A 15,585-nucleotide genomic window follows, 5' to 3' on the forward strand; every position below is an offset into this window, starting at 1 on the left:
TGGGGTCATGAGGGTCCAGGGAACCATTGGAGGCTTCAGTAGGAGCTGGAACCTCAGAGGAGAGAGAAATGCTGTGGAGCTACCTTGTGAGGCAGGATGGAAGGGAGGAGGCATGCTCAGGCCTCTCACCTGCTTGGGCTCTACAAACTATGCCGCCACCTCCCATTGGCTGAGCCAGCAGGAAGCGGGCTAGCCTGTGAGCCTGGAAGTACAGCCCAGGGGTAGACTTGCTGCTGCTGCCTACAAAGCAAAATGAGAGAAAGCAAGGAATGGCTTGGGGTAGGCTGGCCCAAGACCAGTGCCACCTCCAACTGTCCTGATACCCTTTAAAAGACACTGTTATTGCGGAAATTGAACAGCCTACCTGTCACAGGCTGAGTTGTGTCTCCCATTAAATTTGTACATTGAAGTCCCAAACCCTAGTGGCTTAGAATGTGACCCTCTTTGGATATAAGGTCTTTAAAAAGGTGATTCAGTTGAAAGGAGGTCATTAAGATGAATCCTAATCCAACCTGGCCTGTATACTTATAAGAAGAAATTTGGACACACAGAGAAAGATGTGTACACAAAGGAAAGACCATGTGAGGTCACACACACACACACACACACACACACACACAGTCAGCCATCTCCATGCCAAAGAGAGAAGTCAGGAGAAACCAGTTCTGCTGACAACTTGATCTCAGAGTTTCAGTTTCCAGAACTATGAGGAGATAAATCTGTTCAGACCATCCTGTGTGTGGTGTTTGTCATGTCAGCATGGATAGACTAAAATTGCCCAAGTTCCATGTTGCCGGAGGAGTCAGAATTCAGCACATATCTATCCCCCCAGTGCAGAGAACCAACTTCTTCACTGACAGCAGTACAAAGATGCCACCCAGATATCCGGAGTCAGCCCTCCTGCCTCCCCTAGACTCATCCTTGCTGGGAGGAATGACAGACTGGTGTGGGGGGGGGCAGCTATTGGTAACTATGAATGCAGCTAAGCATCCTACGTTGCACAGGAATGGTCCTCCCACCCCCCACACCAAAAAAAGAATTATCCAGCTCAAAATGTTAATGGTGCCAGGCCTAGAAACCTGCCCTACAGTAACACTCCTTGTCTACAAGTCAACTGTGGGCTCACAACATCCAAGCAGGCTTTGGGTCTTTTACACTCAACATGAAAATAGATAATCATCAATTAGCAGACATTTGAAGAAAGTCTCTGACATGAATGATAGTGATCAGAGCATGCAGAGGAAATGCAACTTGGGTAAAACATTACAGGGAGAAGAATATTAGAGGAATATTAAAGGAATGAAGGGAAGTAGAGAGGTAAAGAAAAAGAGAAACAGAAAGAAGGAAAGAAATAAAAGAAGATACCAGACCTATGAAGCAAGAATAGGATACTATTTTAAAAAACAATACTTTAAAACCAAATAAGAACTTTTAAAAAAATTGAAAATATGAAAACAGAAATAATGAACACTAAATAGTTTAGATATAAAGTTGAGAAATTCTTCCAGAAAGTAAAGCAAAAAATCAGAGATGGAAAATAAGAGGTAAAAAATGTAAGAAAACTAGTCTAATATCAAAGTAATGGCAGTTTCATAAACACAGGACAGAGAAAATGGAGGGGAAGAAATAATCAAAAACACATTTCAAGGATTTTCTTGATAAAGAACATGAGTATTCAGTTTGAAAAGACGAAATAGATCCAGGCATCTCCTGGAGGCATTTTCATTTTTTTTAATTTAATTTAATTTTATTTTATTTTTAATTTTTTATTTTTGATAAACATATATTTTTATCCCCAGGGGCACAGGTCTGTGAATCACCAGGTTTACACACTTCACAGCACTCACCAAATCACATACCCTCCCCAATGTCCATAATCCCACCCCCTTCTCCCAAACCCCCTGCCCCCGGCAACCCTCAGTTTGTTTTGTGAGATTAAGAGTCACTTATGGTTTGTCTCCCTCCCAATCCCATCTTGTTTCATTTATTCTTCTTCTACCCACTTAAGCCTCCATGTTGTATCACCACTTCCTCATATCAGGGAGATCATATGATAGTTGTCTTTCTCTGCTTGACTTATTTCGCTAAGCATGATACGCTCTAGTTCCATCCACGTTGTTGCAAATGGCAAGATTTCATTTCTTTTGATGGCTGCATAGTATTCCATTGTGTATATATACCACATCTTCTTGATCCATTCATCTGTTGATGGACATCTAGGTTCTTTCCATAGTTTGGCTATTGTGGACATTGCTGCTATAAACATTCGGATCACTACATTTGTGATTGCACCCAATAGTGCAATTGCTGGGTCATAGGGCAGTTCTATTTTCAACATTTTGAGGAACCTCCATGCTGTTTTCCAGAGTGGCTGCACCAGCTTGCATTCCCACCAACAGTGTAGGAGGGTTCCCCTTTCTCCGCATCCTCGCCAGCATCTGTCATTTCCTGACTTGTTGATTTTAGCCATTCTGACTGGTGTGAGGTGATATCTCATTGTGGTTTTGATTTGTATTTCCCTGATGCCGAGTGATATGGAGCACTTTTTCATGTGTCTGTTCGCCATCTGGATGTCTTCTTTGCAGAAATGTCTGTTCATGTCTTCTGCCCATTTCTTGATTGGATTATTTGTTCTTTGGGTGTTGAGTTTGCTAAGTTCTTTATAGATTCTGGACACTAGTCCTTTATCTGATATGTCGTTTGCAAATATCTTCTCCCATTCTGTCAGTTGTCTTTTGATTTTGTTAACTGTTTCCTTTGCTGTGCAAAAGCTTTTGATCTTGATGAAATCCCAGTAGTTCATTTTTTCCCTTGCTTCCCTTGCCTTTTGCGTTGTTCCTAGGAAGATGTTGCTGCGGCAGAGGTCGAAGAGGTTGCTGCCCGTGTTCTCCTCAAGGATTTTGATGGATTCCTTTCGTACATTGAGGTCCTTCATCCATTTTGAGTCTATTTTTGTGTGTGGTGTAAGGGAATGGTCCAATTTCATTTTTCTGCATGTGGCTGTCCAATTTTCCCAGCACCATTTATTGAAAAGGCTGTCTTTTTTCCATTGGACATTCTTTCCTGCTTTGTCGAAGATTAGTTGACCATAGATTTGAGGGTCTATTTCTGGGCTCTCTATTCTGTTCCATTGATCTATGTGTCTGTTTTTGTGCCAGTACCATGCTGTCTTGATGATGACAGCTTTGTAATAGAGCCTGAAGTCCGGAATTGTGATGCCACCAACGTTGGCTTTCTTTTTCAATATCCCTTTGGCTATTCGAGGTCTTTTCTGGTTCCATATAAATTTTAGCATTATTTGTTCCATTTCTTTGAAAAAGATGGATGGTACTTTGATAGGAATTGCATTAAATGTGTAGATTGCTTTAGGTAGCATAGACATTTTCACAATATTTATTCTTCCAATCCAGGAGCATGGAACATTTTTCCATTTCTTTGTGTCTTCCTCAATTTCTTTCATGAGTACTTTATAGTTTTCTGAGTATAGATTCTGTGTCTCTTTGGTTAGGTTTATTCCTAGGTATCTTATGGTTTTGGATGCAATTGTAAATGGGATTGACTCCTTAATATCTCTTTCTTCTGTCTTGCTGTTGGTGTAGAGAAATGCAACTGATTTCTGTGCATTGATTTTATATCCTGACACTTTACTGAATTCCTGTATAAGTTCTAGCAGTTTTGGAGTGGAGTCTTTTGGGTTTTCCACATATAGTATCATATCATCTGCGAAGAGTGATAATTTGACTTCTTCTTTGCCGATTTGGATGCCTTTAATTTCCTTTTGTTGTCTGATTGCTGAGGCTAGGACCTCTAGTACGATGTTGAATAGCAGTGGTGATAATGGACATCCCTGCCGTGTTCCTGACCTTAGCAGAAAAGCTTTCAGTTTTTCTCCATTGAGAATGATATTTGCGGTGGGTTTTTCATAGATGGCTTTGATGATATTGAGGTATGTGCCCTCTATCCCTACACTTTGAAGAGTTTTGATCAGGAAGGGATGTTGTACTTTGTCAAATGCTTTTTCAGCATCTATTGAGAGTATCATATGGTTCTTGTTCTTTCTTTTATTGATGTGTTGTATCACATTGACTGATTTGCGGATGTTGAACCAACCTTGCAGCCCTGGAATAAATCCCACTTGGTCGTGGTGAATAATCCTTTTAATGTACTGTTGAATCCTATTGGCTAGTATTTTGTTGAGTATTTTCGCATCTGTGTTCATCAAGGATATCAGTCTATAGCTCTCTTTTTTGGTGGGATCCTTGTCTGGTTTTGGGATCAAGGTGATGCTGGCCTCATAAAATGAGTTTGGAAGTTTTCCTTCCATTTCTATTTTTTGGAACAGTTTCAGGAGAATAGGAATTAGTTCTTCTTTAAATGTTTGGTAGAATTCCCCCGGGAAGCCGTCTGGCCCTGGGCTTTTGTTTGTTTGGAGATTTTTAATGACTGTTTCAATCTCCTTACTGGTTATGGGTCTGTTCAGGCTTTCTATTTCTTCCTGGTTCAGTTGTGGTAGTTTATATGTTTCTAGGAATGCATCCATTTCTTCCAGATTGTCAAATTTATTGCCGTAGAGTTGCTCATAGTATGTTCTTATAATAGTTTGTATTTCTTTGGTGTTAGTTGTGATCTCTCCTCTTTCATTCATGATTTTATTTATTTGGGTCCTTTCTCTTTTCTTTTTGATAAGTCGGGCCAGGGGTTTATCAATTTTATTAATTCTTTCAAAGAACCAGCTCCTAGTTTCGTTGATTTGTTCTATTGTTTTTTTGGTTTCTATTTCATTGATTTCTGCTCTGATCTTTATGATTTCTCTTCTCCTGCTGGGCTTAGGGTTTCTTTCTTGTTCTTTCTCCAGCTCCTTTAGGTGTAGGGTTAGGTTGTGTACCTGAGACCTTTCTTGTTTCTTGAGAAAGGCTTGTAGCGCTATATATTTTCCTCTCAGGACTGCCTTTGTTGTGTCCCACAGATTTTGAACTGTTGTATTTTCATTATCATTTATTTCCATGATTTTTTTCAATTCTTCTTTAATTTCCCGGTTGACCCATTCATTATTTAGAAGGATACTGTTTAGTCTCCATGTATTTGGGTTCTTTCCAAACTTCCTTTTGTGGTTGAGTTCTAGCTTTAGAGCATTGTGGTCTGAAAATATGCAGGGAATGATCCCAATCTTTTGATACCGGTTGAGTCCTGATTTAGGACCGAGGATGTGATCTATTCTGGAGAATGTTCCATGTGCACTAGAGAAGAATGTGTATTCTGTTGCTTTGGGATGAAATATTCTGAATATATCTGTGATGTCCATCTGGTCCAGTGTGTCGTTTAAGGCCTTTATTTCCTTGCTGATCTTTTGCTTGGATGACCTGTCCATTTCAGTGAGGGGAGTGTTAAAGTCCCCTACTATTATTGTATTATTGTTGATGTGTTTCTTTGATTTTGTTATTATTTGGTTTATATAGTTGGCTGCTCCCACATTGGGGGCATAGATATTTAAAATTGTTAAATCTTCTTGTTGGACAGACCCTTTGAGTATGATATAGTGTCCTTCCTCATCTCTTATTATAGTCTTTGGCTTAAAATCTAATTGATCTGATATAAGGATTGCCACTCCTGCTTTCTTCTGATGTCCATTAGCATGGTAAATTCTTTTCCACCCCCTCACTTTAAATCTGGAGGTGTCTTCGGGCTTAAAATGTGTTTCTTGGAGGCAACATATAGATGGGTTTTGTTTTTTTATCCATTCTGATACCCTGTGTCTTTTGACAGGGGCATTTAGCCCATTCACATTCAGGGTAACTATTGAGAGATATGAATTTAGTGCCATTGTATTGCCTGTAAGGTGACTGTTACTGTATATGGTCTCTGTTCCTTTCTGATCTACCACTTGTAGGCTCTCTCTTTGCTTAGAGGACCCCTTTCAAGATTTCCTGTAGAGCTGGTTTGGTATTTGCAAATTCTTTCAGTTGTTGTTTGTCCTGGAAGCTTTTAATCTCTCCTTCTATTTTCAATGATAGCCTAGCTGGATATAGTATTCTTGGCTGCATGTTTTTCTCGTTTAGTGCTCTGAAAATATCATGCCAGCTCTTTCTGGCCTGCCAGGTCTCTGTGGATAAGTCAGCTGCCAATCTAATATTTTTACCATTGTATGTTACAGACTTCTTTTCCCGGGCTGCTTTCAGGATTTTCGCTTTGTCATTGAGACTTGTAAATTTTACTATTAGGTGACGGGGTGTGGGCCTATTCTTATTGATTTTGAGGGGCATTCTCTGAACCTCCTGAATTTTGATGCTCGTTCCCTTTGCCATATTGGGGAAATTCTCCCCAATAATTCTCTCCAGTATACCTTCTGCTCCCCTCTCACTTTCTTCTTCTTCTGGAATCCCAATTATTCTAATGTTGTTTCGTCTTATGGTGTCACTTATCTCTCGAATTCTCCCCTCGTGGTCCAGTAGCTGTTTGTCCCTCTTTTGCTCAGCTTCTTTATTCTCTGTCATTTGGTCACTAATTCTTTCTTCTGCCTCATTTATCCTAGCAGTTAGAGCCTCCATTTTTGATTGCACCTCATTAATAGCTTTTTTGATTTCACCTTGGTTAGATTTTAGTTCTTTTATTTCTCCAGAAAGGGCTTTTATATCTCTCGAGAGGGTTTCTCTAATATCTTCCATGCCTTTTTTGAGCCCGGCTAGAACCTTGAGAATTGTCATTCTGAACTCTAGATCTGACATATTACCGATGTCTGTATTGATTAGGTCCCTAGCCTTCGGTACTGCCTCTTGTTCTTTTTTTTGTGTTGAATTTTTATGTATTGTCATTTTGTCCAGATAAGACTAAATGAAGGGGCAAGTAAAATACTAAAAGGGTGGCAACAACCCCAGGAAAATATGCTTTAACCAAATTAGAAGAGATCCAAAATCGTGAGTGGGGAGAAAGGGGATAAAAAGAGGTTCAAAAAGGAAGAAAGAAAAAAAAAAAAAAAAGAAAAGAAAAAAAAAAGAAAAGAAAAGAATTTTTAAAAAAAGAATACACCTAAGAAAAATGTAAAAAAGAAAAAATATATATATTAGATAAACTAGTATAAAATCGTTAAAAAAGAAAAAGGTAACAGTTAAAAAAAAATTTTACCCGAAGGCGAGAAAAAAAAAAAAAAATGAAAAAGAAAAAATTAAATTAACTGCAAGACTAAAAAAAATCACAGGAAAAAAGCCATGAGTTCCGTGCTTGGCTTTCTCCTCCTCTGGAATTCTGCTGCTCTCCTTGGTATTGAAACCGCACTCCTTGGTAGGTGAACTTGGTCTTGGCTGGATTTCTTGTTGATCTTCTGGGGGAGGGGCCTGTTGTAGTGATTCTCAAGTGTCTTTGCCCCAGGCGGAATTACACCGCCCTTACCCGGGGCCAGGGTGAGTAATCCGCTCGGGTTTGCTTTCAGGAGCTTTTGTTCCCTGAGCGCTTTCCGTAGAGTTCCTGGAGGCATTTTCAAATACTAGTGGCAAAGTGTGATACTTTGATTGATAATAAGAAATATTATCAATGGGGTCTTCAACCCCATTCCTGGTTCATAGTTTCCTAAACCCTTAGAATATTTCAAGTGTTTTGAGTGAGAAATGTGTCTTTTGTTATGTTAATGAGGTGGGTTCTTTAAAAGCACCTAAAGGTGGAACCTGGCTGCCGGGAGAACCAACCATGTGACTACAAGGTCAGGACTTTCAGTCCCTTTCTCCTGACCTCTGGGAAGAGGAGAGGGGCTGGAGATTGAATCAACAGCCAATGACCAATGATTTAATCAATCACGCCTATGTAACAAAGCTTCCATAAAACCCAAAAGAAGAGGGTTCATAGAGCTTCCATCTTGGTGAACATGGGGAAATCTGGGGACAGTGGTGGGCTGAAAGAGGGAATGAAAGCTCTGTGCCCATTTCCTCCACCTTGTCCTATGCACATCTCTTCCATCTGGCTATTCCTGAGTTATATCCTTTTATAATAAACTGATAATCTAGCAAGTAAAAAATTTCTCAGAGTTCTGTGAGCCACTCCAACAAATTAACCTGAGGAGGGAACCTTCAAAACCTCTAATCTATAGCCAGTCAGACATACTGGACTTGCAACTGAAACCTGAAGTTCAAGGAGGAAGTTGTGAGAGTAGCTGGTCAGTCAGAAGCACAGGGAAGCACCTGGATTACAAGTGAGGGGAGCAATCTTGTAGGACTGAAGCCTTACCTGTGGAATCTGATGTTATCTCTGGGTAGATAGTGTCAGAGTCGAACTAAATTGTAGGGCACCCAGCTGGTATCCTGAGAATTGCTTGTTGGTGTGGGGACTGCCTCTCCTATGCTCCCCACCTCTTGCCCCCTCCATCCTTATACATTGAAATTGGGTCCAGGAACCTAATTTACAAAAAGACTATGCTACAAACCTCAAAAGGGCAGTGAAAAAATGAAAGAATGGGGAATGAGAACGACTTCAGGCTTCTCATGATCACACTGTAAATAAGACAATTACACTATGTCTTCAAAATTTTGAAGAGAAATGGCTTTCAGTCTAGAATTTTTAGACCCAAAACACCCATGAAGTGAGAAGATGGAATAAAAGCATTTTGGGCAGGTAGGAGCCTCTAAAATTTACCTCCCATATGCCTTTTCTTAGGATGTTACTGAAGGATATGCTCCTATAAAACAAGGGAGTAAAAGAAAAAGCAGTGAAAGGGCATCCAGGAAACAGATTCTATCACAGGAGAAAGGGCTGTGGTGAAGGGTGTGTATGAGGTGTGGGAGGCAAGTCACCTGTGTCTGAATGTATTAAGAAAGCCTGGCAGTGAGTTTTGGATTAGATTATTAATAAAAACATAGGCAACTAAGCAAAAATGTAAAAACCCAACAATTATGACACCAGGATAAACAAAAACTAGAACAGAATCTAAAACTTAGAATGTTCTGCTAATATGACTCAGTTGGGAAGACCATGCTGCTCTAACCTAGTCATAACTCTATGGGACGGTGTCTATGATACAGTGGGGTATGGGGGATGCCCATATTATACAACCTTACCTGCCTTTTGTGGCAGCCAATGGACAAGGTATGTTGTGGGTTGAAGTGTGTCTCCTACCTCTCTCCAAATATATATACTTTGAAGTCTGAACTCTCATAATTTCAAAATGTGGCCTTATTTGGAAATAAGGTCTTTCTAGGGATAACCAAGTTAAAAATGAGGTCATAGGGGTGGGCCCTAATCTAATATGACTGGTATCCTTACAAAAAAGGGGAGATGAGGACACAGAAGGAAGACAATGTGAAGAGACACAGGGAGAATATGGTTATTTACAAGGCAAAGAGAGAGCTTGAAACAGAACATTCCCTCATGGCCCTCAGAAAGAATCACCCTACTAACATCTTGATCTTGGATCTCCAGCTTCCAGAGCTGTGAGATGATAAATTTCTGTTGTTTAAGCCCCCCAGTCTGTGGTGCTTTGTTCTAACAGTACAACAAAACGAATTCACAATATGAGTAAGGTAATCCACATCTTCTGAACTGAGAAGTTGCTATAGACTGAATGATTTTGTCCCCCCAAAATTTACATGTTGAAACCTAATCTCCAATAAAAGGGTATTTAGAGGTGGGGCCTTCGGGAAGTGATTAGGTCATGAGGGCAAATCCCTCATGAACGGGATTAGTGCCCTTGTAAGAAGGGATAGGAATCTATCTCTTTACCAGGTGAGGACACAGAAAGAAGGCATCTGTCCAGAAACCAAGAAGGCGGCTCCCACCAGGAACCAAATTGGTCAAGCACCTTGATCTTAGACTTCCCAGCCCCAAGAATGGTGAGAAATATGTGTATTTTTAAGTCTCCTAGTTGATGAAAATACCATCAACTAGGTATTGTTATAGCAGCCTGTGCTGACTAATACCCCACACTGGTTCCCCACCCATGACATTGACAGTGTAGCATGGCAGCATGCCAGAGGCTGCTAGTGCTCTACCACCCACCACTGATGAGGTCTTCACTGGTGGTCAGTAAGTGATTCATCTTCAAAATCTCAGAAAAAGAGATCCACCAGAATCTTGAAGGAGCTGTTCCTAGATGAAATGGATTTACTACATGAATCAAGTGGATCCAAGTGACACCAAGAGTGGACCGTGGTGGATGCTATGGCAAAATGTACCCTCCCAGCTGCCAGGATTGTTGGTCACTGATGGGTCGGAGCTGAGTCTTTCTCTGGAGACTGCCGTCTGCCAGAGTTTAAGTCCCAGGGAGGAGGCATCCCAATGATGGATTAATGCAGAGGTGCAAAGGCTCGTCCCTTGAGCTAAATTCTGGAACATCTGGAAAGCCCATCAAGCTCCAGTTCTTCCAGGGTAGGCAGAGGCCTCCTTATAAGGTGACACCTGACAGCACTTCCTAATAACCCTCTTATTTGCCAATCTCAGCCTTAGAGTTCATCTCTCAGAGAAGCAGACCTGAGAGAGTGTTGTTCAAGGTGTGAACGAAACATAATTCATTCAACCTGTTGATAGCATTCACTTTGTTTCCTCTTTTTCAAACATAAACCCTGCTACAGTTTACATCCATGTAAATACAACCTTACATACTTATGGGTCCTTTGATTACTCTGAGATAGAGTCACAGGAATGGGATGGCTGGATTGAAAAGTATAGATAGGTTTAATTTTACTAGGTGTTGCCAGGTTGCTTTCCAAAAAAAACCACAACAATTCTCATCTCAGCAACAATCTTCAGAGAGCCCCTTTCCCTGCACCTTTACCCACAATGCATATTAACACTTATATTGGTTTTAATCAGTCTATTGGGTATAAAGTGATCTGTTGGTTTCTTTCATGTAAGTTTTTCTAGCTACTCATAAAAAGGTTAGAACATTTTCTCAAGTTGATCATGTGAATGTATTCCTCTGGGAATTGCTGTGTTCATTGGGTTCAGTTCAGCAGCAGGTAGCAGAAAACCCCCAAATCACTGAGGTTTAAATTGGAGTTTGTGTATCTCCCATGGAAGGATTCTGGAAGTAGGAAGTGCAAGGTTGGTATTGTGACTTGCAAAGTTGTTCAGTGATGCGGACGTCTTCCAGGTCTCCAATTTGTTCTCTCTCTGGAACAGCTGCCAGAGCACCAGGCATCACATCTCAGTTCCAAGCAGCAAGAGAGGCAGGCACAAAGGCAGGGCACACTCCTCCACTCCTGTAAGGAGATGTTCTGGATTTAACATACACAATATTCCTGCTTGCCTATATATGTGAGAACTTGGGCAGCTGGCTACACCTCGCTGCAGAGGAGGCTTAGAAATTCAGTTTCTGAGTTACTACTCTGAGTAAAAACAGGATTTTGTTTATAAGAAGGAGGGTGGAGGGGACACTACCCCCCCCTCAGTAGAGGGGGAGAGTAATTGGAGCAATTAGATCGCTCTGCAGCAAATGCCTTCTTTTTACCAATTTTTCCCGTTTGTCTGTTTCTCTTCTTTTCTTGTCCACACTGTAACAGGTTGAATTATATGACCTGGTTGCTACTTTACTATTTCACCAATAAAAACAACAACTTCACATGATCCAATCTAGTAGATAGAAACACTTTGCCTTAAAGGTGGGCACATCGACAGACATGTCACACCCTTTTTCCAAAGTTGCTGTCTGTATGTCAAATCTGTATGTGGTCCCTTTTGCCAGCTAAAAATTTAAAAAATTTTAGAGAGTCGGTGTCCTTTTTCTTTTTTCCCCCATAGCTTCTGGGTTGCCTGTTTGGCAGAGAAATTTTCATGTAGATCTTTATTTATTTTGGGGGGTAAGATTTGAATTGCATTAATTCTTTTTAAAAATATTTTTTTAATTTATTTTAGAGAGGGAGAGAAAGAGTACAAGAAGGGGGAGGAACAGAGGGAGAGAATGAGAGAGAATCACAAACAGACTCTCCACTGAGTGCAGAGCCTGATGCAGGGCTCGATCTCACCACCCTGAAATCAGGACCTGAGCTAAAATCAAGAGTTGGATGCTCAACCTGACTGAGCCACCCAGGCACCCCAGAATTGCATTACTTTAAAAACAAAACAAAAGTTGGGTATTCATCCTTTCTGATGGAGGCAGAATACTCCATAGTGTATATGGACCACATCTTCCTTCTCCATTCGTCCGTTGAAGGGCATCTTGGTTCTTTCCACAGTTTGGCGACTGTGGCCATTGCTGCTATAAACATTGGGGTACAGATGGCCCTTCTTTTCACTACATCTGTATCTTTGGGGTAAATATTTAAATCATTTGTTGTTCGGGAATTTATTTTTGTATGCAGTATAAAATAGTGTCAGGCTCCATAGTCTTCCAGTTACATGCCCAGCTATGCCAGATCCGTTCGTGAAACAGCTCACCCACGTCCCACTGAGCTGAAATTCCGTCTTTTGTGAGCATAAAAGTCATACACACAATGGGATCTATTTGGCAAATTTTTGGTAATATGAACTTTCAAACATCATGACTTAACTTGAAACACATGGGTTTCCCACCCTCCCTCTTTGCCTCTTAAAAGGGTGACTGGTATGTGACTAGTGACAGTCTGGAGAAGGTCAGATGGGAGGCCTGTGGCTATCTTCCTGAGTCACCCATGCTTTTCTTTTTGTATAGCCTGATACAAGTCCCTGGCCCTGAAGCAGGCCCAACATTAGTCTGGGCAATGAATGTCCCACTGATGAATGGGCCATTCCCACGTTCAAGTGGGTCATGGTCCAGCTTCCTTGCAATACCCGTGGGTAGGCACCTCTGGGCACCAGTGTTAAGAGCGTAGATGTTGGGTCTTGCCCACCCCACCCGCACCCAGAGTGAAATGCACCAGTGTTCACCCGGCAGCAATGGTAGCCAGCACCAAATTCTTCTACTCTCATAACCGCCCCCGAGACTGTTGTTACGAGGTGCTCTTACTGGGATCTCCATGTTACAAGATGAGTCAATTGAGATCAGAAGGATGGAGTCCCCTGCCTGACCCCCCCAGCAGCAGAGCTGGACATCTGACTGTAGACCCCCAGCCTCTAACCCCATGCTGGGTCTGTCCATTCACTAGAGTGTGGAGATAGACGGACAGCATGGGCATGTTTGTCCTGTGTGCTCCAAGAAGACTCAGACCCAGTCCGAGTTTGGATCAGGCTGCCATGGACAAAAGGAGGGGCAGAAGGGTCACAGAGCTCTGAAGAAGGCCCTGTACTGGTTTCTTGTGTCTGCATTGTGGATGAAAAGCGGGAGGAGTCAAAACCAACAGGGTGACCGGCCTTCCCCACAGCCAAGCTCAGCTCAGGCCAGCATCAGGTGAGATGGGAGACAGTGGCCCCAAATATCCTGGCTCTGAAGTGGCCAATTACAACTAAAAGTAAGGGGCTGGATGGCTCAGATGGTTAAGTGTCTGCCTTCAGCTCAGGTTACGATCCCAGGGTCCTGGGATCGAGCCCTATGTTGGGCTCCCTGCTTCTCTCTCTCTCTTCCCTGCTCATGCTTGCTCTCTTTCAGAGAAATAAAAGTAAATGTTAAGCTTTATTTACTGGTACAGAGAGCCCCTCCCTCCATGCCTCCAGTTCCTCCAGTCTTTTCTACCCTGATCTCAGCCCCTTTTAGGAAAAAGGTGAGTGTTCTGGGAAACTTCAGGGAGGGGAGGGAGCAATTCTTATGGCTCTGTTAGACAGAAGTGCTCACCTGACCATCCTACCCGGTCCTGTGGGCAACAGAGGTGCTATATTCACATATGGGAGTTTGGAGATCTCTGCATTAAGGAAAATGCCCTGTCCTAGTGTGGGCCTCCCAAGCATCTGAAATTTAACTGGTGCTGGATGTGCCATTCCTTGCCAGACTGCTCTGCCCGTGATCCAATGGCTCTTCCTTTTCAACCTTGTCCATTGCCAACAGCCGATGATCACCCAGCAATGGCACCTCTGTGTAGTAAAGGGTTAACTCATCAGGCTTGTCCAAACTCAACATAGCCCAAAAGTCTTCAGAAATGGCCCTTGACCAGCTCCTGCGGGATAACCTCCAAGTCTTTGACTACCCTGCCTGAGGAGTGTCATTGATTACCTGGGGCCTTGAACCACACCACATATTTGATACTAACAATGGAATTTATAGTGGGGGGCTGTATCGGTTTGACCTAAGGTCAGTCACATGGACATCCCGTGCCTACATAACTGGCCCCCGATAAAACCCTCAGACACCATGGTCAAGGTGAACTTCCTGTTGCATGCTTTTTTTTTTTTTTTAAATTTCATTTATTTTTAAGTAATTTCTGCACCCAACACTGGGCTCAGACTCACAACCCCAAGATCAAGAGTCCCATGCTCTACAGACATTGCCAGCCAGGCGCCCCCCTCCTTTGCACATGTTGCCCGTGTCATTGCTAGGAGAATTCAGCACTGTGCACATGATTCCTCTGGGTAAGGACTATAGGAAGTTCACACCTGGTTTCTCCTGGACTCTGCCTTATACACCTTTTCATTTGTTGATACTGATCTATATCCTTTTGCTGTAAAAACCTGTAGCCATTGGGGCACCTGGGTGGCTCAGTGGGTTAAAGCCTCTGCCTTTGGCTCAGGTCATGATCCCAGGGTCCTGGGATCAAGCCCCACATCCGGCTCTCTTCTCAACAGGGAGCCTGCTTCCCGCACCACCCCCTCTGCCTGCCTCTCTGCCTACTTGTGATCTCTGTCAAATAAATAAATAATCAAATAAATAAATAAAATATTTTTTAAAAAACACCCTGTAGCCATGAGTATAACAGCTTCCCTGAGTTCCGTGGGTCATTCTAGCAAATCACTGCCACCAAGGGTGGTCACGGGAATACCCTGCCACAACCCCCCACATTAGCTACCCCTGCTCTGGATGTCTCCCTTAGCCATTCATTCTGTGGGGTGGAAAAATGTCATCTGGCTGGTGGTGTAGACAAACAAGACACATAAGACAAGAGGCCTGAAGTAGTAATCCTTGCAAAAACAAGGGCTAGACTGAATTATTCCAATAGCTGGGAACTGGAGGTCCCATGTCAGATGCTCTGTCAACCTGTGTCGAGACTGATGGAGGTTTCACTCGGATTGTTTATAACAATTATAAACAAATTTTCTTTTCAGGAACACCATGCCTTGGAATCTTCCTTCTGGTATGGAAGGCAGGAATTACCTTCTTCCTCCTCCCAAAACACTAGACCTTGCCTAGTGTTCATAAGACACCTCAGATATTTAAGGGAACATGACCAGTAGACCAGGTAGCCTTCCAATGATGTGGGAGATTTTCCAAAATGAGATGACCCTTGCTTACTTGGTTAATTTCCAAGGGGGGTAACTGACTCCCTATTTTGGGACAGCCTGTAGGCAGTCTTCTCTGCAAGGACGAGTCATCCAATAGAAAGGGGGGTACAAAATTTGTCCCTGACTTTAGCTGAAAGCTATCAGTGATGCTACCTTAGCTCTAAAAGTGTTCAGTCCCATTATTCATGCCTGGCATGGTTCTAAGTGATGGGCACCTTCTCGCTGAATTTGCACTAAGGTCCTCATGTCCACACCAACAACCTAGATCCATTTTATTTTAAATTTATTTTTAATTGATTATTTATTTATTTAATTTATTTTTTGAGA

The 15,585-nt window shown here is 42.2% G+C and overlaps 1 protein-coding gene across 1 annotated transcript in view; it reads right to left on the reverse strand.

Moving 5' to 3' along the window:
- Positions 1-10,605: 10,605 nt before the first annotated feature.
- Positions 10,606-15,585, reverse strand: part of ADAMTS17 (ADAM metallopeptidase with thrombospondin type 1 motif 17) — a 374,867-nt gene continuing 369,887 nt past the window's right edge. Inside the window, exon 24 of the transcript XR_009399014.1 lies at positions 10,606-11,177. The gene's annotated coding sequence lies outside the window, so the exon portion shown is untranslated. The remainder of the gene's footprint in view (positions 11,178-15,585) is intronic.

The sequence above is a fragment of the Mustela nigripes genome, chromosome 13, assembly GCF_022355385.1.
Source record: "Mustela nigripes isolate SB6536 chromosome 13, MUSNIG.SB6536, whole genome shotgun sequence".
NCBI classification, from domain to species: domain Eukaryota; kingdom Metazoa; phylum Chordata; class Mammalia; order Carnivora; family Mustelidae; genus Mustela; species Mustela nigripes.